We start from the raw sequence: 22,774 nt of genomic DNA, 5'->3' as shown, positions 1-22,774 counted from the left end.
CGCTAACCATTGAGCCACGGAAGCTCAGAAATTGAATGGTTTTCAGGTATTGTGGAAAAACTCTGACTTTTTACGTTACACTTGAGATCCCATAACACCGCTTCCGGGTGGGCTCGAACAACCAACCTTTCGGTTAACAGCTGAATACGCTAACCATTGCGCCACGGAAGCCCAAAAATTAAATGTTCGTTAGGTATTCTGGAAAAACTCTGACTTTTTACGTTACATTTGAGATCCCATAACACCGCTCCCGGGTGGGCTCGAACCACCAACCTATTGGTTAATAGCCGAACGCGTTAACCATTGAGCCACGGAAGCTCAGGAATTGAATGGTTGTCAGGTATTGTGGAAAAACTCTGACTTTTTACGTTACATTTGAGACCCCACAACACCTCTCCCGGGTGGGCTCGAACCACCAACCTTTCGGTTAACAGCCGAACGCGCTAACCATTGTGCCACGGAAGCCCAAAAATTAAATGTTCGTCAGTTATTGTGGAAAAACTCTGACTTTTTACGTTACATTTGAGATCCCATAACACCGCTCCCGGCTGGGCTCGAACCACCAACCTTTCGGTTAACAGCCGAACGCGCTAACCATTGCGCCACGGAAGCCCAAAAAAAATGTTCGTCAGGTATTGTGGAAAAACTTTGCCTTTTTACGTTACATTTGAGACTTCACAACACCGCTCCCGGGTGGGCTCGAACCACCAACCTATTGGTTAACAGCCGAACGCGCTAACCATTGAGCCACGGAAGCTCAGAAATTGAAAGGTTGTCAGGTATTGTGGAAAAGTTATGACTTTTCACGCTACATCTAAGACCCCACAACACCTCTCCCGGGTTGGCTCCAACCACCAACCTTTCGGTTAACAGCCGAACGCGCTAACCATTGCGCCACGGAAGCCCAAAAATTAAATGTTCGTCAGGTATTGTGGAAAAACTTTGCCTTTTTACGTTACATTTGAGACTTCACAACACCGCTCCCGGGTGGGCTCGAACCACCAACCTATTGGTTAACAGCCGAACGCGCTAACCATTGAGCCACGGAAGCTCAGAAATTGAATGGTTGTCAGGTATTGTGGAAAAATTATGACTTTTCACGCTACATCTGAGACCCCACAACACTTCTCCTGGGTGGGCTCCAACCACCAACCTTTTGGTTAACATCCGAACGCGCTAACCATGGAGCCAAAGAAGCTCAGAAATGAAATGGTCTTCAGCTATTGTGGAAAAACTCTGACTTTTACCTTACATTTGAGATCCCAAAAAGTTATGACTTTTCACGCTACATCTGAGACTCCACAACACCTCTCCCGGGTGGGCTCGAACCACCAACCTTTTTGTGGAAAAGTTTTGACTTTTCACGCTACATCTGAGACCCCACAACACCTCTCCCGGGTGGGCTCGAACCACCAACCTTTCGGTTAACAGCTGAACGCGCTAACCATAGCGCCACGGAAGCCCAAAAATAAAATGTTCGTCAGGTATTGTGGAAAAACTTTGGCTTTTTACGTTACATTTGAGATCCCACTACACCGCTCCCGGGTGGGCTCGAACCACCAAGCTATTGGTTAACAGCCGAACGCTCTAACCATTGAGCCACGGAAGCTCAGAAATTAAATGGTTGTCAGGTATTGTGGGAAAACTTTGGCTTTTTACGTTACATTTGAGATCTCACAACACCACTCCCGAGTGGGCTCGAACCACCAACCTATTGGTTAACAGCCGAACGCGATAACCATTGAGCCATGGGAGCTCAGAAATTAAATGGTTGTCACGTATTGTGGAAAAACTTTGGCTTTTTACGTTACATTTGAGACTTCACAACACCGCTCCCGGGTGGGCTCGAACCACCAACCTTTGGGTTAACAGCCGAACGCGCTAACCATTGCGCTACGGAAGCCCAAAAAATAAATGGTCGTCAGGTATTGTGGAAAAACTTTGGCTTTTTAAGTTACATTTGAGACTCCACAACACCACTCCCGGGTGGGCTCGAACCACCAACCTTTCGGTTAACATCCGAACGCGCTAACCATGGAGCCAAAGAAGCTCAGAAATGAAATAGTCTTCAGCTATTGTGGAAAAACTCTGACTTTTTACGTTTCATTTGAGATCCCATAACACCGCTCCCGTGTGGGCTCGAACCAAGAACCTATTGGTTAATAGCCGAACGCGATAACCATTGAGCCACGGGAGCTCAGAAATTAAATGGTTGTCACGTATTGTGGAAAAGTTTTGACTTTTTACGCTACATCTGAGACTCCACAACACCTCTTCCGGGTGGGCTCGAACCACCAACCTTTCAGTTAACAGCCGAACGCGCTAACCATTGAGCCACGGAATCTCAGAAATTAAATGGTTGTCAGGTATTGTGGAAAAACTTTGGCTTTTTACGTTACATTTGAGATCCCACAACACCGCTCCCGGGTGGGCTCGAACCACCAACCTATTGGTTAACAGCCGAACGCGATAACCATTGAGCCACGGGAGCTCAGAAATTAAATGGTTGTCACGTATTGTGGAAAATGTTTGGCTCTTTACGTTACATTTGAGACTTCACAACACCGCTCCCGGGTGGGCTCGAACCACCAACCTTTCGGTTAACAGCCGAACGCGCTAACCATTGCGTTACGGAAGCCCAAAAAATAAATGGTCGTCAGGTATTGTGGAAAAGCTTTGGCTTTTTACGTTACATTTGAGACTTCACAACACCGCTCCCGGGTGGGCTTGAAATACCAACCTTTCGGTTAACAGCCGAACGCGCTAACCATTGAGCCACGGAATCTCAGAAATTAAATGGTTGTCAGGTATTGTGGAAAAACTTTGGCTTTTTACGTTACATTTGAGATCCCACAACACCGCTCCCGTGTGGGCTCGAACCACCAACCTATTGGTTAACAGCCGAACGCGATAGCCATTGAGCCACGGAAGCTCAGAAATTGAATGGTTGTCAGGTATTGTGGAAAAGTTATGACTTTTCACGCTACATCTGAGACCCCACAACACCTCTCCTGGGTGGGCTCGAACCAACAACCTTTCGGTTAACAGCTGAACGCGCTAAAAAATGCGCCACGGAAGCCCAAAAATTAAATGTTCGTCAGGTATTGTGGAAAAACTATGACTTTTTACGTTACATTTGAGATCCCAAAACACCTCTCCCGGGTGGGATCGAACCACCAACCTTTCGGTTAACAGCTGAACGCGCTAAAAAATGCGCCACGGAAGCCCAAAAATTAAATGTTCGTCAGGTATTGTGGAAAAACTCTGACTTTTTACGTTACATTTGAGATCCCACAACACCGCTCTCGGATGGGCTCGAACAACCAACCTATTGGTTAACAGCCGAACGCTCTAACCATTGAGCCACGGAAGCTCAGAAATTAAATGGTTGCCAGGTATTGTGGAAAAGTTATGACTTTTCACGCTACATCTGAGACTCCACAACACCTCTCCCGGGTGGGCTCGAACCACCAACCTTTTTGTGGAAAAGTTTTGACTTTTCACGCTACATCTGAGACCCCACAACACCTCTCCCGGGTGGGCTCGAACCACCAACCTTTCGGTTAACAGCTGAACGCGCTAACCATAGCGCCACGGAAGCCCAAAAATAAAATGTTCGTCAGGTATTGTGGAAAAACTTTGGCTTTTTACGTTACATTTGAGATCCCACTTCACCGCTCCCGGGTGGGCTCGAACCACCAAGCTATTGGTTAACAGCCGAACGCTCTAACCATTGAGCCACGGAAGCTCAGAAATTAAATGGTTGTCAGGTATTGTGGGAAAACTTTGGCTTTTTACGTTACATTTGAGATCTCACAACACCACTCCCGGGTGGGCTCGAACCACCAACCTATTGGTTAACAGCCGAACGCGATAACCATTGAGCCATGGGAGCTCAGAAATTAAATGGTTGTCACGTATTGTGGAAAAACTTTGGCTTTTTACGTTACATTTGAGACTTCACAACACCGCTCCCGGGTGGGCTCGAACCACCAACCGAACGCGCTAATCATTGCGCTACGGAAGCCCAAAAAATAAATGGTCGTCAGGTATTGTGGAAAAACTTTGGCTTTTTAAGTTACATTTGAGACTCCACAACACCACTCCCGGGTGGGCTCGAACCAACAACCTTTCGGTTAACATCCGAACGCGCTATCCATGGAGCCAAAGAAGCTCAGAAATGAAATAGTCTTCAGCTATTGTGGAAAAACTCTGACTTTTTACGTTTCATTTGAGATCCCATAACACCGCTCCCGTGTGGGCTCGAACCACCAACCTATTGGTTAACAGCCGAACGCGATAACCATTGAGCCACGGGAGCTCAGAAATTAAATGGTTGTCACGTATTGTGGAAATGTTTTGACTTTTTACGCTACATCTGAGACTCCACAACACCTCTTCCGGGTGGGCTCGAACCACCAACCTTTCGGTTAACAGCCGAACGCGCTAACCATTGAGCCACGGAATCTCAGAAATTAAATGGTTGTCAGGTATTGTGGAAAAACTTTGGCTTTTTACGTTACATTTGAGATCCCACAACACCGCTCCCGGGTGGGCTCGAACCACCAACCTATTGGTTAACAGCCGAACGCGATAACCATTGAGCCACGGGAGCTCAGAAATTAAATGGTTGTCACGTATTGTGGAAAATGTTTGGCTTTTTACGTTACATTTGAGACTTCACAACACCGCTCCCGGGTGGGCTCGAACCACCAACCTTTCGGTTAACAGCCGAACGCGCTAAAAAATGCGCCACGGAAAACCAAAAATTAAATGTTCGTCAGGTATTGTGGAAAAACTATGACTTTTTACGTTACATTTGAGATCCCAAAACACCTCTCCCGGGTGGGATCGAACCACCAACCTTTCGGTTAACAGCTGAACGCGCTAAAAAATGCGCCACGGAAGCCCAAAAATTAAATGTTCGTCAGGTATTGTGGAAAAACTCTGACTTTTTACGTTAAATTTAAGAACGCATAACACCGCTTCCGGGTGGGCTCGAACCACCAACCTTTCGGTTACAAGCTGAACGCGCTAACCATTGCGCAACGGAAGCCCAAAAATTAAGTGTTCGTCAGGTATTGTGGAAAAACTCTGACTTTTTACGTTACATTTGAGACCCCACAACACCTCTCCCGGGTGGGCTCGAACCACCAACCTTTCGGTTAACAGCCGAACGCGCTAACCATTGTGCCACGGAAGCCCAAAAATTAAATGTTCGTCAGGTATTGTGGAAAAACTCTGACTTTTTACGTTACATTTGAGATCCCATAACACCGCTCCCGGCTGGGCTCGAACCACCAACCTTTCGGTTAACATCCGAACGCGCTAACCATGGAGCCAAAGAAGCTCAGAAATGAAATAGTCTTCAGCTATTGTGGAAAAACTCTGACTTTTTACGTTTCATTTGAGATCCCATAACACCGCTCCCGTGTGGGCTCGAACCAAGAACCTATTGGTTAATAGCCGAACGCGATAACCATTGAGCCACGGGAGCTCAGAAATTAAATGGTTGTCACGTATTGTGGAAAAGTTTTGACTTTTTACGCTACATCTGAGACTCCACAACACCTCTTCCGGGTGGGCTCGAACCACCAACCTTTCAGTTAACAGCCGAACGCGCTAACCATTGAGCCACGGAATCTCAGAAATTAAATGGTTGTCAGGTATTGTGGAAAAACTTTGGCTTTTTACGTTACATTTGAGATCCCACAACACCGCTCCCGGGTGGGCTCGAACCACCAACCTATTGGTTAACAGCCGAACGCGATAACCATTGAGCCACGGGAGCTCAGAAATTAAATGGTTGTCACGTATTGTGGAAAATGTTTGGCTCTTTACGTTACATTTGAGACTTCACAACACCGCTCCCGGGTGGGCTCGAACCACCAACCTTTCGGTTAACAGCCGAACGCGCTAACCATTGCGTTACGGAAGCCCAAAAAATAAATGGTCGTCAGGTATTGTGGAAAAGCTTTGGCTTTTTACGTTACATTTGAGACTTCACAACACCGCTCCCGGGTGGGCTTGAAATACCAACCTTTCGGTTAACAGCCGAACGCGCTAACCATTGAGCCACGGAATCTCAGAAATTAAATGGTTGTCAGGTATTGTGGAAAAACTTTGGCTTTTTACGTTACATTTGAGATCCCACAACACCGCTCCCGTGTGGGCTCGAACCACCAACCTATTGGTTAACAGCCGAACGCGATAGCCATTGAGCCACGGAAGCTCAGAAATTGAATGGTTGTCAGGTATTGTGGAAAAGTTATGACTTTTCACGCTACATCTGAGACCCCACAACACCTCTCCTGGGTGGGCTCGAACCAACAACCTTTCGGTTAACAGCTGAACGCGCTAAAAAATGCGCCACGGAAGCCCAAAAATTAAATGTTCGTCAGGTATTGTGGAAAAACTATGACTTTTTACGTTACATTTGAGATCCCAAAACACCTCTCCCGGGTGGGATCGAACCACCAACCTTTCGGTTAACAGCTGAACGCGCTAAAAAATGCGCCACGGAAGCCCAAAAATTAAATGTTCGTCAGGTATTGTGGAAAAACTCTGACTTTTTACGTTACATTTGAGATCCCACAACACCGCTCTCGGATGGGCTCGAACAACCAACCTATTGGTTAACAGCCGAACGCTCTAACCATTGAGCCACGGAAGCTCAGAAATTAAATGGTTGCCAGGTATTGTGGAAAAGTTATGACTTTTCACGCTACATCTGAGACTCCACAACACCTCTCCCGGGTGGGCTCGAACCACCAACCTTTTTGTGGAAAAGTTTTGACTTTTCACGCTACATCTGAGACCCCACAACACCTCTCCCGGGTGGGCTCGAACCACCAACCTTTCGGTTAACAGCTGAACGCGCTAACCATAGCGCCACGGAAGCCCAAAAATAAAATGTTCGTCAGGTATTGTGGAAAAACTTTGGCTTTTTACGTTACATTTGAGATCCCACTTCACCGCTCCCGGGTGGGCTCGAACCACCAAGCTATTGGTTAACAGCCGAACGCTCTAACCATTGAGCCACGGAAGCTCAGAAATTAAATGGTTGTCAGGTATTGTGGGAAAACTTTGGCTTTTTACGTTACATTTGAGATCTCACAACACCACTCCCGGGTGGGCTCGAACCACCAACCTATTGGTTAACAGCCGAACGCGATAACCATTGAGCCATGGGAGCTCAGAAATTAAATGGTTGTCACGTATTGTGGAAAAACTTTGGCTTTTTACGTTACATTTGAGACTTCACAACACCGCTCCCGGGTGGGCTCGAACCACCAACCTTTGGGTTAACAGCCGAACGCGCTAATCATTGCGCTACGGAAGCCCAAAAAATAAATGGTCGTCAGGTATTGTGGAAAAACTTTGGCTTTTTAAGTTACATTTGAGACTCCACAACACCACTCCCGGGTGGGCTCGAACCAACAACCTTTCGGTTAACATCCGAACGCGCTAACCATGGAGCCAAAGAAGCTCAGAAATGAAATAGTCTTCAGCTATTGTGGAAAAACTCTGACTTTTTACGTTTCATTTGAGATCCCATAACACCGCTCCCGTGTGGGCTCGAACCACCAACCTATTGGTTAACAGCCGAACGCGATAACCATTGAGCCACGGGAGCTCAGAAATTAAATGGTTGTCACGTATTGTGGAAATGTTTTGACTTTTTACGCTACATCTGAGACTCCACAACACCTCTTCCGGGTGGGCTCGAACCACCAACCTTTCGGTTAACAGCCGAACGCGCTAACCATTGAGCCACGGAATCTCAGAAATTAAATGGTTGTCAGGTATTGTGGAAAAACTTTGGCTTTTTACGTTACATTTGAGATCCCACAACACCGCTCCCGGGTGGGCTCGAACCACCAACCTATTGGTTAACAGCCGAACGCGATAACCATTGAGCCACGGGAGCTCAGAAATTAAATGGTTGTCACGTATTGTGGAAAATGTTTGGCTTTTTACGTTACATTTGAGACTTCACAACACCGCTCCCGGGTGGGCTCGAACCACCAACCTTTCGGTTAACAGCCGAACGCGCTAACCATTGCGTTACGGAAGCCCAAAAAATAAATGGTCGTCAGGTATTGTGGTAAAGCTTTGGCTTTTTACGTTACATTTGAGACTTCACAACACCGCTCCCGGGTGGGCTTGAAATACCAACCTTTCGGTTAACAGCCGAACGCGCTAACCATTGAGCCACGGAATCTCAGAAATTAAATGGTTGTCAGGTATTGTGGAAAAACTTTGGCTTTTTACGTTACATTTGAGATCCCACAACACCGCTCCCGGGTGGGCTCGAACCACCAACCTATTGGTTAACAGCCGAACGCGATAACCATTGAGCCACGGGAGCTCAGATATTAAATGGTTGTCACGTATTGTGGAAAAGTTTTGACTTTTTACGTTACATCTGAGACTCCACAACACCGCTCCCGGGTGGGCTCGAACCACCAACCTATTGGTTAACAGCCGAACGCGATAACCATTGAGCCACGGAAGCTCAGAAATTGAATGGTTGTCAGGTATTGTGGAAAAGTTATGACTTTTCACGCTACATCTGAGACCTCACAACACCTCTCCTGGGTGGGCTCGAACCAACAACCTTTCGGTTAACAGCTGAACGCGCTAAAAAATGCGCCACGGAAAACCAAAAATTAAATGTTCGTCAGGTATTGTGGAAAAACTATGACTTTTTACGTTACATTTGAGATCCCAAAACACCTCTCCCGGGTGGGATCGAACCACCAACCTTTCGGTTAACAGCTGAACGCGCTAAAAAATGCGCCACGGAAGCCCAAAAATTAAATGTTCGTCAGGTATTGTGGAAAAACTCTGACTTTTTACGTTAAATTTAAGAACGCATAACACCGCTTCCGGGTGGGCTCGAACCACCAACCTTTCGGTTACAAGCTGAACGCGCTAACCATTGCGCAACGGAAGCCCAAAAATTAAGTGTTCGTCAGGTATTGTGGAAAAACTCTGACTTTTTACGTTACATTTGAGACCCCACAACACCTCTCCCGGGTGGGCTCGAACCACCAACCTTTCGGTTAACAGCCGAACGCGCTAACCATTGTGCCACGGAAGCCCAAAAATTAAATGTTCGTCAGGTATTGTGGAAAAACTCTGACTTTTTACGTTACATTTGAGATCCCATAACACCGCTCCCGGCTGAGCTCGAACCACCAACCTTTCGGTTAACAGCCGAACGCGCTAACCATTGCGCCACGGAAGCCCAAAAAAAAATGTTCGTCAGGTATTGTGGAAAAACTTTGCCTTTTTACGTTACATTTGAGACTTCACAACACCGCTCCCGGGTGGGCTCGAACCACCAACCTATTGGTTAACAGCCGAACGCGCTAACCATTGAGCCAAGGAAGCTCAGAAATTGAAAGGTTGTCAGGTATTGTGGAAAAGTTATGACTTTTCACGCTACATCTGAGACCCCACAACACCTCTCCCGGGTGGGCTCCAACCACCAACCTTTCGGTTAACAGCCGAACGCGCTAACCATTGAGCCACGGAAGCTCAGAAATTGAATGGTTGTCAGCTATTGTGGAAAAGTTATGACTTTTCACGCTACATCTGAGACCCCACAACACCTCTCCCGGGTGGGCTCGAACCACCAACATTTTGGTTAACAGCCGAACGCGCTAACCATTGCGCCACGGAAGCCCAAAAATTAAATGGTCGTCAGGTATTGTGGAAAAACTCTGACTTTTTACGTTACATTTGAGATCCCAAAACACCTCTCCCGGGTGGGATCGAACCACCAACCTTTCGGTTAACAGCTGATCGCGCTAAAAAATGCGCCACGGAAGCCCAAAAATTAAATGTTCGTCAGGTATTGTGGAAAAACTCTGACTTTTTACGTTACATTTGAGATCCCACAACACCGCTCCCGGATGGGCTCGAACAACCAACCTATTGGTTAACAGCCGAACGCTCTAACCATTGAGCCACGGAAGCTCAGAAATTAAATGGTTGCCAGGTATTGTGGAAAAGTTATGACTTTTCACGCTACATCTGAGACTCCACAACACCTCTCCCGGGTGGGCTCGAACCACCAACCTTTTTGTGGAAAAGTTTTGACTTTTCACGCTACATCTGAGACCCCACAACACCTCTCCCGGGTGGGCTCGAACCACCAACCTTTCGGTTAACAGCTGAACGCGCTAACCATAGCGCCACGGAAGCCCAAAAATAAAATGTTCGTCAGGTATTGTGGAAAAACTTTGGCTTTTTACGTTACATTTGAGATCCCACTACACCGCTCCCGGGTGGGCTCGAACCACCAAGCTATTGGTTAACAGCCGAACGCTCTAACCATTGAGCCACGGAAGCTCAGAAATTAAATGGTTGTCAGGTATTGTGGGAAAACTTTGGCTTTTTACGTTACATTTGAGATCTCACAACACCACTCCCGGGTGGGCTCGAACCACCAACCTATTGGTTAACAGCCGAACGCGATAACCATTGAGCCATGGGAGCTCAGAAATTAAATGGTTGTCACGTATTGTGGAAAAACTTTGGCTTTTTACGTTACATTTGAGACTTCACAACACCGCTCCCGGGTGGGCTCGAACCACCAACCTTTGGGTTAACAGCCGAACGCGCTAATCATTGCGCTACGGAAGCCCAAAAAATAAATGGTCGTCAGGTATTGTGGAAAAACTTTGGCTTTTTAAGTTACATTTGAGACTCCACAACACCACTCCCGGGTGGGCTCGAACCACCAACCTTTCGGTTAACATCCGAACGCGCTAACCATGGAGCCAAAGAAGCTCAGAAATGAAATAGTCTTCAGCTATTGTGGAAAAACTCTGACTTTTTACGTTTCATTTGAGATCCCATAACACCGCTCCCGTGTGGGCTCGAACCACCAACCTATTGGTTAACAGCCGAACGCGATAACCATTGAGCCACGGGAGCTCAGAAATTAAATGGTTGTCACGTATTGTGGAAATGTTTTGACTTTTTACGCTACATCTGAGACTCCACAACACCTCTTCCGGGTGGGCTCGAACCACCAACCTTTCGGTTAACAGCCGAACGCGCTAACCATTGAGCCACGGAATCTCAGAAATTAAATGGTTGTCAGGTATTGTGGAAAAACTTTGGCTTTTTACGTTAAATTTGAGATCCCACAACACCGCTCCCGGGTGGGCTCGAACCACCAACCTATTGGTTAACAGCCGAACGCGATAACCATTGAGCCACGGGAGCTCAGAAATTAAATGGTTGTCACGTATTGTGGAAAATGTTTGGCTTTTTACGTTACATTTGAGACTTCACAACACCGCTCCCGGGTGGGCTTGAACCACCAACCTTTCGGTTAACAGCCGAACGCGCTAACCATTGCGTTACGGAAGCCCAAAAAATAAATGGTCGTCAGGTATTGTGGAAAAGCTTTGGCTTTTTACGTTACATTTGAGACTTCACAACACCGCTCCCGGGTGGGCTTGAAATACCAAGCTTTCGGTTAACAGCCGAACGCGCTAACCATTGAGCCACGGAATCTCAGAAATTAAATGGTTGTCAGGTATTGTGGAAAAACTTTGGCTTTTTACGTTACATTTGAGATCCCACAACACCGCTCCCGGGTGGGCTCGAACCACCAACCTATTGGTTAACAGCCGAACGCGATAACCATTGAGCCACGGGAGCTCAGATATTAAATGGTTGTCACGTATTGTGGAAAAGTTTTGACTTTTTACGTTACATCTGAGACTCCACAACACCGCTCCCGGGTGGGCTCGAACCACCAACCTATTGGTTAACAGCCGAACGCGATAACCATTGAGCCACGGAAGCTCAGAAATTGAATGGTTGTCAGGTATTGTGGAAAAGTTATGACTTTTCACGCTACATCTGAGACCCCACAACACCTCTCCTGGGTGGGCTCGAACCAACAACCTTTCGGTTAACAGCTGAACGCGCTAAAAAATGCGCCACGGAAAACCAAAAATTAAATTTTCGTCAGGTATTGTGGAAAAACTATGACTTTTTACGTTACATTTGAGATCCCAAAACACCTCTCCCGGGTGGGATCGAACCACCAACCTTTCGGTTAACAGCTGAACGCGCTAAAAAATGCGCCACGGAAGCCCAAAAATTAAATGTTCGTCAGGTATTGTGGAAAAACTCTGACTTTTTACGTTAAATTTAAGAACGCATAACACCGCTTCCGGGTGGGCTCGAACCACCAACCTTTCGGTTACAAGCTGAACGCGCTAACCATTGCGCAACGGAAGCCCAAAAATTAAGTGTTCGTCAGGTATTGTGGAAAAACTCTGACTTTTTACGTTACATTTGAGACCCCACAACACCTCTCCCGGGTGGGCTCGAACCACCAACCTTTCGGTTAACAGCCGAACGCGCTAACCATTGTGCCACGGAAGCCCAAAAATTAAATGTTCGTCAGGTATTGTGGAAAAACTCTGACATTTTACGTTACATTTGAGATCCCATAACACCGCTCCCGGCTGGGCTCGAACCACCAACCTTTCGGTTAACAGCCGAACGCGCTAACCATTGAGCCACGGAATCTCAGAAATTAAATGGTTGTCAGGTATTGTGGAAAAACTTTGGCTTTTTACGTTACATTTGAGATCCCACAACACCGCTCCCGGGTGGGCTCGAACCACCAACCTATTGGTTAACAGCCGAACGCGATAACCATTGAGCCACGGGAGCTCAGAAATTAAATGGTTGTCACGTATTGTGGAAAATGTTTGGCTTTTTACGTTACATTTGAGACTTCACAACACCGCTCCCGGGTGGGCTCGAACCACCAACCTTTCGGTTAACAGCCGAACGCGCTAACCATTGCGTTACGGAAGCCCAAAAAATAAATGGTCGTCAGGTATTGTGGAAAAGCTTTGGCTTTTTACGTTACATTTGAGACTTCACAACACCGCTCCCGGGTGGGCTTGAAATACCAACCTTTCGGTTAACAGCCGAACGCGATAACCATTGAGCCACGGGAGCTCAGATATTAAATGGTTGTCACGTATTGTGGAAAAGTTTTGACTTTTTACGTTACATCTGAGACTCCACAACACCGCTCCCGGGTGGGCTCGAACCACCAACCTATTGGTTAACAGCCGAACGCGATAACCATTGAGCCACGGAAGCTCAGAAATTGAATGGTTGTCAGGTATTGTGGAAAAGTTATGACTTTTCACGCTACATCTGAGACCCCACAACACCTCTCCTGGGTGGGCTCGAACCAACAACCTTTCGGTTAACAGCTGAACGCGCTAAAAAATGCGCCACGGAAAACCAAAAATTAAATGTTCGTCAGGTATTGTGGAAAAACTATGACTTTTTACGTTACATTTGAGATCCCAAAACACCTCTCCCGGGTGGGATCGAACCACCAACCTTTCGGTTAACAGCTGAACGCGCTAAAAAATGCGCCACGGAAGCCCAAAAATTAAATGTTCGTCAGGTATTGTGGAAAAACTCTGACTTTTTACGTTAAATTTAAGAACGCATAACACCGCTTCCGGGTGGGCTCGAACCACCAACCTTTCGGTTACAAGCTGAACGCGCTAACCATTGCGCAACGGAAGCCCAAAAATTAAGTGTTCGTCAGGTATTGTGGAAAAACTCTGACTTTTTACGTTACATTTGAGACCCCACAACACCTCTCCCGGGTGGGCTCGAACCACCAACCTTTCGGTTAACAGCCGAACGCGCTAACCATTGTGCCACGGAAGCCCAAAAATTAAATGTTCGTCAGGTATTGTGGAAAAACTCTGACTTTTTACGTTACATTTGAGATCCCATAACACCGCTCCCGGCTGGGCTCGAACCACCAACCTTTCGGTTAACAGCCGAACGCGCTAACCATTGCGCCACGGAAGCCCAAAAAAAAATGTTCGTCAGGTATTGTGGAAAAACTTTGCCTTTTTACGTTACATTTGAGACTTCACAACACCGCTCCCGGGTGGGCTCGAACCACCAACCTATTGGTTAACAGCCGAACGCGCTAACCATTGAGCCAAGGAAGCTCAGAAATTGAAAGGTTGTCAGGTATTGTGGAAAAGTTATGACTTTTCACGCTACATCTGAGACCCCACAACACCTCTCCCGGGTGGGCTCCAACCACCAACCTTTCGGTTAACAGCCGAACGCGCTAACCATTGAGCCACGGAAGCTCAGAAATTGAATGGTTGTCAGCTATTGTGGAAAAGTTATGACTTTTCACGCTACATCTGAGACCCCACAACACCTCTCCCGGGTGGGCTCGAACCACCAACATTTTGGTTAACAGCCGAACGCGCTAACCATTGCGCCACGGAAGCCCAAAAATTAATGGTCGTCAGGTATTGTGGAAAAACTCTGACTTTTTACGTTACATTTGAGATCCCAAAACACCTCTCCCGGGTGGGATCGAACCTCCAACCTTTCGGTTAACAGCTGAACGCGCTAAAAAATGCGCCACGGAAGCCCAAAAATTAAATGTTCGTCAGGTATTGTGGAAAAACTCTGACTTTTTACGTTAAATTTAAGAACCCATAACACCGCTTCCGGGTGGGCTCGAACCACCAACCTTTCGGTAAAAAGCTGAACGCGCTAACCATTGCGCCACGGAAGCCCAAAAATTAAGTGTTCGTCAGGTATCGTGGAAAAACTCTGACTTTTTACGTTACATTTGAGACCCCAGAACACCTCTCCCGGGTGGGCTCGAACCACCAACCTTTCGGTTAACAGCCGAACGCGCTAACCATTGCGCCACGGAAGCCCAAAAATTAAATGTTCGTCAGGTATTGTGGAAAAACTCTGACTTTTTACGTTACATTTGAGATCCCATAACACCGCTCCCGGCTGGGCTCGAACCACCAACCTTTCGGTTAACAGCCGAACGCGCTAACCATTGCGCCACGGCAGCCCAAAAATTAAATGTTCGTCAGGTATTGTGGAAAAACTCTGACTTTTTACGTTACATTTGAGATCCCATAACACCGCTCCCGGCTGGGCTCGAACCACCAACCTTTCGGTTAACAGCCGAACGCGCTAACCATTGCGCCACGGAAGCCCAAAAAAAAATGTTCGTCAGGTATTGTGGAAAAAATTTGCCTTTTTACGTTACATTTGAGACTTCACAACACCGCTCCCGGGTGGTCTCGAACCACCAACCTATTGGTTAACAGCCGAACGCGCTAACCATTGACCCACGGAAGCTCAGAAATTGAAAGGTTGTCAGGTATTGTGGAAAAGTTATGACTTTTCACGCTACATCTGAGACCCCACAACACCTCTCCCGGGTGGGCTCGAACCACCAACCTTTCGGTTAACAGCCGAAGGGCTAACCATTGCGCAACGGAAGCCCAAAAAATAAATGGTCGTCAGGTATTGAGGAAAAGCTTTGGATTTTTACGTTACATTTGAGACTTCACAACACCGCTCCCGGGTGGGCTTGAACCACCAACCTTTCGGTTAACAGCCGAACGCGCTAACCATTGAGCCACGGAATCTCAGATATTAATTGGTTGTCAGGTATTGGGGAAAAACTTTGGCTTTTTACGTTACATTTGAGATCCCACAACACCGCTCCCGGGTGGGCTCGAACCACCAACCTATTGGTTAACAGCCGAACGCGATAACCATTGAGCCACGGGAGCTCAGAAATTACATGGTTGTCACGTATTGTGGAAACGTTTTGACTTATTACGCTACATCTGAGACTCCACAACACCTCTCTCGCGTGGGCTCGAACCACCAACCTATTGGTTAACATCCGAACGCGCTAACCATGGAGCCAAAGAAGCTCAGAAATGAAATGGTCTTCAGCTATTGTGGAAAAACTCTGACTATTTACCTTACATTTGAGACTCCACAACACCTCTCTCGCGTGGGCTCGAACCACCAACCTATTGGTTAACATCCGAACGCGCTAACCATTGCGCCACGGAAGCCCAAAAAATAATGTTCGTCAGGTATTGTGGAAAAACTTTGCCTTTTTACGTTACATTCGAGACTTCACAACACCGCTCCCGGGTGGGCTCGAACCACCAACTTTTCGGTTAACAGCTGAACGCGCTGCGCGCTAACCATTGCGCCACGGAAGCCCAAAAATTAAATGTTCGTCAGGTATTGTGGAAAAACTCTGACTTTTTACGTTACATTTGAGATCCCATAACACCGCTTTCGGGTGTGCTGGAACCACCAACCTATTGGTTAACAGCCTAACGCGCTAACCATTGAGCCGCGGAAGCTCAGAAACTGAATGGTTGTCAGGTATTGTGGAAAAGTTATGACTTTTCACGCTACATCTGAGACCCCACAACACCTCTCCCGGGTGGGCTCGAACCACCAACCTTTCGGTTAACAGCTGAACGCGCTAACCATTGCGCCACGGAAGCCCAAAAATTAAATGTTCGTCAGGTATTGTGGAAAAACTCTGACTTTTTACGTTACATTTGAGATCCCATAACACCGCTTCCGGGTGGGCTCGAACCACCAACCTTTCGGTTAACAGCTGAACGCGCTAACCATTGAGCCACGGAAGCTCAGAAACTGAATGGTTGTCAGGTATTGTGGAAAAGTTATGACTTTTCACGCTACATCTGAGACCCCACAACACCTCTCCCGGGTGGGCTCGAACCACCAACCTATTGGTTAACAGCCTAACGCGCTAACCATTGAGCCACGGAAGGTCAGAAATTGAATGGTTGTCAGGTATTGTGGAAACGTTATGACTTTTCACGCTACATCTGAGACCCCACAACACCTCTCCCTTGTGGGCTCGAACCACCAACCTTTTGGTTAACAGCTGAACGCGCTAAAAAATATGCCACGGAAGCCCAAAAATTAAATGTTCGTCAGGTATTGTGGAAAAACTCTGACTTTTTACGTTACATTTGAGATCCCATAACACCGCTCCCGGGTGGGCTCGAACCACCAACCTTTCGGTTAACAGCTGAACGCGCTAACCATATTGCCACGGAAGCCCAAAAATTAAATGTTCGTCAGGTATTGTGGAAAAACTCTGACTTTTTACGTTACATTTGAGATCCCATAACACCGCTCCCGGGTGGGCTCGAACCACCAACCTTTCGGTTAACAGCTGAACGCGCTAACCATATTGCCACGGAAGCCCAAAAATTAAATGTTCGTCAGGTATTGTGGAAAATTTATGACTTTTCACGCTACATCAGAGACCCCACAACACCTCTCCCGGGTGGGCTCGAACCACCAACTTTTCGGTTAACAGCTGAACGCGCTGCGCTCTCACCATTGCGCCACGGAAGCCCAAAAATTAAATGTTCGTCAGGTATTGTGGAAAAACTGTGACTTTTTACGTTACATTTGAGATCCCATAACACCGCTCCCGGGTGGGCTCGAACAACCAACCTTTCGGTTAACAGCTGAATACGCTAACCATTGCGCCACGGAAGCCCAAAAATTAAAGGTTCGTTAGGTATTGTGGAAAAACTCTGACTTTTTACGTTACATTTGAGATCCCATAACACCGCTCCCGGGTGGGCTCGAACCACCAACCTTTCGGTTAACAGCTGAACGCGCTAACCATTGCGCCACGGAAGCCCAAAAATTAAATGTTCGTCAGGTATTGTGGAAAAACTCTGACTTTTTACGTTACATTTGAGATCCCATAACACCGCTTTCGGGTGTGCTCGAACCACCAACCTATTGGTTAACAGCCTAACGCGCTAACCATTGAGCCGCGGAAGCTCAGAAACTGAATGGTTGTCAGGTATTGTGGAAAAGTTATGACTTTTCACGCTACATCTGAGACCCCACAACACCTCTCCCGGGTGGGCTCGAACCACCAACCTTTCGATTAACAGCTGAACGCGCTAACCATTGCGCCACGGAAGCCCAAAAATTAAATGTTCGTCAGGTATTGTGGAAAAACTCTGACTTTTTACGTTACATTTGAGATCCCATAACACCGCTCCCGGGTGGGCTCGAACCACCAACCTATTGGTTAATAGCCGAACGCGTTAACCATTGAGCCACGGAAGCTCAGGAATAGAATGGTTGTCAGGTATTGTGGAAAAACTCTGACTTTTTACGTTACATTTGAGATCCCATAACACCTCTCCCGGGTGGGCTCGAACCACCAACCTTTCGATTAACAGCTGAACGCGCTAACCATTGCGCCACGGAAGCCCAAAAATTAAATGTTCGTCAGGTATTGTGGAAAAACTCTGACTTTTCACGCTACATCTGAGACCCCACAACACCTCTCCCGGGTGGGCTCGAACCACCAACCTATTGGTTAACAGCCTAACGCGCTAACCATTGAGCCACGGAAGGTCAGAAATTGAATGGTTGTCAGGTATTGTGGAAACGTTATGACTTTTCACGCTACATCTGAGACCCCACAACACCTCTCCCTTGTGGGCTCGAACCACCAACCTTTTGGTTAACAGCTGAACGCGCTAAAAAATATGCCACGGAAGCCCAAAAATTAAATGTTCGTCAGGTATTGTGGAAAAACTCTGACTTTTTACGTTACATTTGAGATCCCATAACACCGCTCCCGGGTGGGCTCGAACCACCAACCTTTCGGTTAACAGCTGAACGCGCTAACCATTGCGCCACGGAAGCCCAAAAATTAAATGTTCGTCAGGTATTGTGGAAAAACTCTGACTTTTTACGTTACATTTGAGATCCCATAACACCGCTCCCGGGTGGGCTCGAATCACCAACCTTTCGGTTAACAGCTGAACGCGCTAACCATTGCGCGACGGAAGCCCAAAAATTTAATGTTCGTCAGGTATTGTGGAAAAACTCTTACTTTTTACGTTACATTTGAAATCCCATAACACCGCTCCCGGGTGGGCTCGAACCACCAACCTTTCGGTTAACAGCTGAACGCGCTAACCATTGCGCCACGGAAGCCCAAACAATAAATGGTCGTCAGGTATTTTGGAAAAACTTTGGCTTTTTACGTTACATTTGAGAACCCATAACACCGCTCCCGGGTGGGCTCGAACCACCAACCTATTAGATAACAGCCGAACGCTCTAAGCATTGAGCCACGGAAGCTCTGAAATTAAATGGTTGTCAGGTATTGTGGAAAAATTATGACTTTTCACGCTACATCAGAGACCCCACAACACTTCTCCCGGGTGGGCTCGAACCACCAGACTTTCGGTTAACAGCTGAACGCGCTAAAAAATGCGCCACGGAAGCCCAAAAATTAAATGTTCGTCAGGTATTGTGGAAAAACTCTGACTTTTTACGTTACATTTGAGACCCCACAACACCGCTTCCGGGTGGGTTCGAACCACCAACCTTTCGATTAACAGCTGAACGCGCTAACCATTGCGCCACGGAAGCCTGAAAATTAAATGTTCGTCAGGTATTGTGGAAAAACTCTGACTTTTTACGTTACATTTGAGATCCCATAACACCGCTACCGTGTGGGCTCGAACCACCAACCTTTCGGTTAACAGCCGAACGCGCTATCCATTGCGCCACGGAAGCCCAAAAAATAAATGTTCGTCAGGTATTGCGGAAAAACTTTGCCTTTTTACGTTACATTTGAGACCCCACAACACCGCTTCCGGGTGGGCTCGAACCACCAACCTTTCGGTTAACAGCTGAACGCGCTAACCATTGCGCCACGGAAGCCTGAAAATTAAATGTTCGTCAGGTATTGTGGAAAAACTCTGTTTTTTTACGTTACATTTGACATCCCATAACACCGCTCCCGTGTGGGCTCGAACCACCAACCTTTCGGTTAACAGCTGAACGCGCTAACCATTGCGCCACGGAAGCCTGAAAATTAAATGTTCGTCAGGTATTGTGGAAAAACTTTGCCTTTTTACGTTACATTTGACACTTCGCAACACCGCTCCCGGGTGGGCTCGAACCACCAACCTTTCGGTTAACAGCTGAACGCGCTAACCATTGCGCGACGGAAGCCCAAAATTTAAATGTTCGTTAGCTATTTTGGAAAAACTTTGGCTTTTTACGTTACATTTGAGAACCCATAACACCGCTCCCGGGTGGGCTCGAACCACCAACCTATTAGATAACAGCCGAACGCTCTAAGCATTGAGCCACGGAAGCTCTGAAATTAAATGGTTGTCAGGTATTGTGGAAAAATTATGACTTTTCCGCTACATCAGAGACCCCACAACACCTCTCCCGGGTGGGCTCGAACCACCAGACTTTCGGTTAACAGCTGAACGCGCTAAAAAATGCGCCACGGAAGCCCAAAAATTAAATGTTCGTCAGGTATTGTGGAAAAACTCTGACTTTTTACGTTACATTTGAGACCCCACAACACCTCTTCCGGGTGGGCTCGAACCACCAACCTTTCGGTTAACAGCTGAACGCGCTAACCATTGCGCCACGGAAGCCCAAAAACTAAATGTTCGTCAGGTATTGTGGAAAAACTCTGACTTTTTACGTTACATTTGAGATCCCATAACACCGCTCCCGGGTGGGCTCGAACCACCAACCTTTCGTTTAACAGCCGAACGCGCTAACCATTGCGCCACGGAAGCCCAAAAAATAAATGTTCGTCAGGTAAAGTGGAAAAACTTTGCCTTTTTACGTTACATTTGACACTTCACAACACCGCTCCCGGGTGGGCTCGAACCACCAACCTATTGGTTAACAGCCGAACGCGCTAACCATTGAGCCACGGAAGATCAGAAATTAAATGGTTGTCAGGTATTGTGGAAAAGTTATGACTTTTCACGCTACATCTGAGATCCCACAACACCTCTCCCGGGTGGGCTCGAGCCACCAACCTTTCGGTTAACAGCTGAACGCGCTAACCATTGCGCCACGGAAGTCTAAAATTTAAATGTTCGTCAGGTATTGTGGAAAAACTCTGACTTTTTACGTTACATTTGAGATCCCATAACACCGCTCCCGGGTGGGCTCGAACCACCAACCTATTGGTTAACAGCCGAACGCGTTAACCATTGAGCCACGGAAGCTCAGAAATTGAATGGTTGTCAGGTATTGTGGAAAAACTCTGACTTTTTACGTTACATTGAGATCCCATAACACCGCTTCCGGGTGGGCTCGAACCACCAACCTTTCGGTTAACAGCTGAACGCGCTAACCATTGCGCGACGGAAGCCCAAAATTTAAATGTTCGTTAGCTATTGTGGAAAAACTCTGACTTTTTACGTTACATTTGAGATCCCATAACACCGCTCCCGGGTGGGCTCGAACCACCAACCTTTCGGTTAACAGCCGAACGCGCTAACCATTGCGCCACGGAAGCCCAAACAATAAATGGTCGTCAGGTATTTTGGAAAAACTTTGGCTTTTAACGTTACATTTGAGAACCCATAACACCGCTCCCGGCTGGGCTCGAACCACCAACCTATTAGATAACAGCCGAACGCTCTAAGCATTGAGCCACGGAAGCTCAGAAATTAAATGGTTGTCAGGTATTGTGGAAAAGTTATGACTTTTCACGTTACATCAGAGACCCCACAACACCTCTCGCGGGTGGGCTCGAACAACCAACCTTTCGGTTAACAGCTGAACGCGCTGCGCGCTAACCATTGTGCCACGGAAGCCCAAAAATATAATGTTCGTCAGGTATTGTGGAAAAATTCTGACTTTTTACGTTACATTTGAGACCCCACAACACCGCTCCCGGGTGGGCTCGAACCACCGACCTATTGGTTAACAGCCGAACGCGCTAACCATTGAGCCACGGAAGCTCAGAAATTGAATGGTTGTCAGGTATTGTGGAAAAACTCTGACTTTTTACGTTACATTTGAGATCCCATAACACCGCTCCCGGGTGGGCTCGAACCACCAACCTTTCGGTTAACAGCTGAACGCGCTAACCATTGCGCCACGGAAGCCTAAAAATTAAACATTCGTCAGGTATTGTGGAAAAACTCTGACTTTTTACGTTACATTTGAGACCCCACAACACCGCTCCCGGGTGGGCTCGAACCACCAACCTTTCGGTTAACAGCCGAACGCGCTAACCATTGCGCCACGGAAGCCCAACAATTTAATGTTCGTCAGGTATTGTGGAAAAACTCTGACTTTTTACGTTACATTTGAGATCCCATAACACCGCTCCCGGGTGGGCTCGAACCACCAACCTATTGGTTAACAGCCGAACGCGCTAACCATTGAGCCACGGATGCTCAGAAATTAAATGGTTGTCAGGTATTGTGTAAAAGTTATGACTTTTCACGCTACATCAGAGACCCCACAACACCTCTCGCGGGTGGGCTCGAACCACCAACCTTTCGGTTAACAGCCGAACGCGCTAACCATTGCGCCACGGAAGCCCAACAATTTAATGTTCGTCAGGTATTGTGGAAAAACTCTGACTTTTTACGTTACATTTGAGATCCCATAACACCGCTCCCGGGTGGGCTCGAACCACCAACCTATTGGTTAACAGCCGAACGCGCTAACCATTGAGCCACGGATGCTCAGAAATTAAATGGTTGTCAGGTATTGTGTAAAAGTTATGACTTTTCACGCTACATCTGAGACCCCACAACACCTCTCCCGGGTGGGCTCGAACCACCAACCTATTGGTTAACAGCCTAACGCGCTAACCATTGAGCCACGGAAGGTCAGAAATTGAATGGTTGTCAGGTATTGTGGAAACGTTATGACTTTTCACGCTACATCTGAGACCCCACAACACCTCTCCCTTGTGGGCTCGAACCACCAACCTTTTGGTTAACAGCTGAACGCGCTAAAAAATATGCCACGGAAGCCCAAAAATTAAATGTTCGTCAGGTATTGTGGAAAAACTCTGACTTTTTAC

At 47.1% G+C, this 22,774-nt stretch overlaps 6 non-coding genes across 6 annotated transcripts; all 6 read right to left on the bottom strand.

The window, feature by feature from the left end:
- Positions 1 to 245: 245 nt before the first annotated feature.
- TRNAN-AUU (transfer RNA asparagine (anticodon AUU)) lies at positions 246 to 318 on the bottom strand. Its single transcript has one exon. It is a non-coding gene; the product is annotated as a tRNA-Asn (tRNA).
- Positions 319 to 4,983: 4,665 nt separating this feature from the next.
- On the bottom strand, positions 4,984 to 5,056 carry TRNAT-UGU (transfer RNA threonine (anticodon UGU)). Its single transcript has one exon. It is a non-coding gene; the product is annotated as a tRNA-Thr (tRNA).
- A 3,830-nt stretch (positions 5,057 to 8,886) lies between these two features.
- Positions 8,887 to 8,959, bottom strand: TRNAT-UGU (transfer RNA threonine (anticodon UGU)). Its single transcript has one exon. It is a non-coding gene; the product is annotated as a tRNA-Thr (tRNA).
- Positions 8,960 to 12,200: 3,241 nt separating this feature from the next.
- Positions 12,201 to 12,273, bottom strand: TRNAT-UGU (transfer RNA threonine (anticodon UGU)). The gene has a single exon. It is a non-coding gene; the product is annotated as a tRNA-Thr (tRNA).
- Positions 12,274 to 13,523: 1,250 nt separating this feature from the next.
- TRNAT-UGU (transfer RNA threonine (anticodon UGU)) lies at positions 13,524 to 13,596 on the bottom strand. Its single transcript has one exon. It is a non-coding gene; the product is annotated as a tRNA-Thr (tRNA).
- A 4,346-nt stretch (positions 13,597 to 17,942) lies between these two features.
- TRNAN-AUU (transfer RNA asparagine (anticodon AUU)) lies at positions 17,943 to 18,015 on the bottom strand. Its single transcript has one exon. It is a non-coding gene; the product is annotated as a tRNA-Asn (tRNA).
- Between the last annotated feature and the right edge of the window lie 4,759 nt (positions 18,016 to 22,774).

The sequence above is a fragment of the Phalangium opilio genome, unplaced genomic scaffold (genome assembly GCF_054372755.1).
Source record: "Phalangium opilio isolate 3A_F unplaced genomic scaffold, DU_Popi_V2 ptg000505l_1, whole genome shotgun sequence".
NCBI classification, from domain to species: Eukaryota; Metazoa; Arthropoda; class Arachnida; order Opiliones; family Phalangiidae; genus Phalangium; species Phalangium opilio.
The sequence above is the reverse complement of the archived record's forward strand: the minus strand, read 5'-3'. Positions and strand labels throughout refer to the sequence as shown.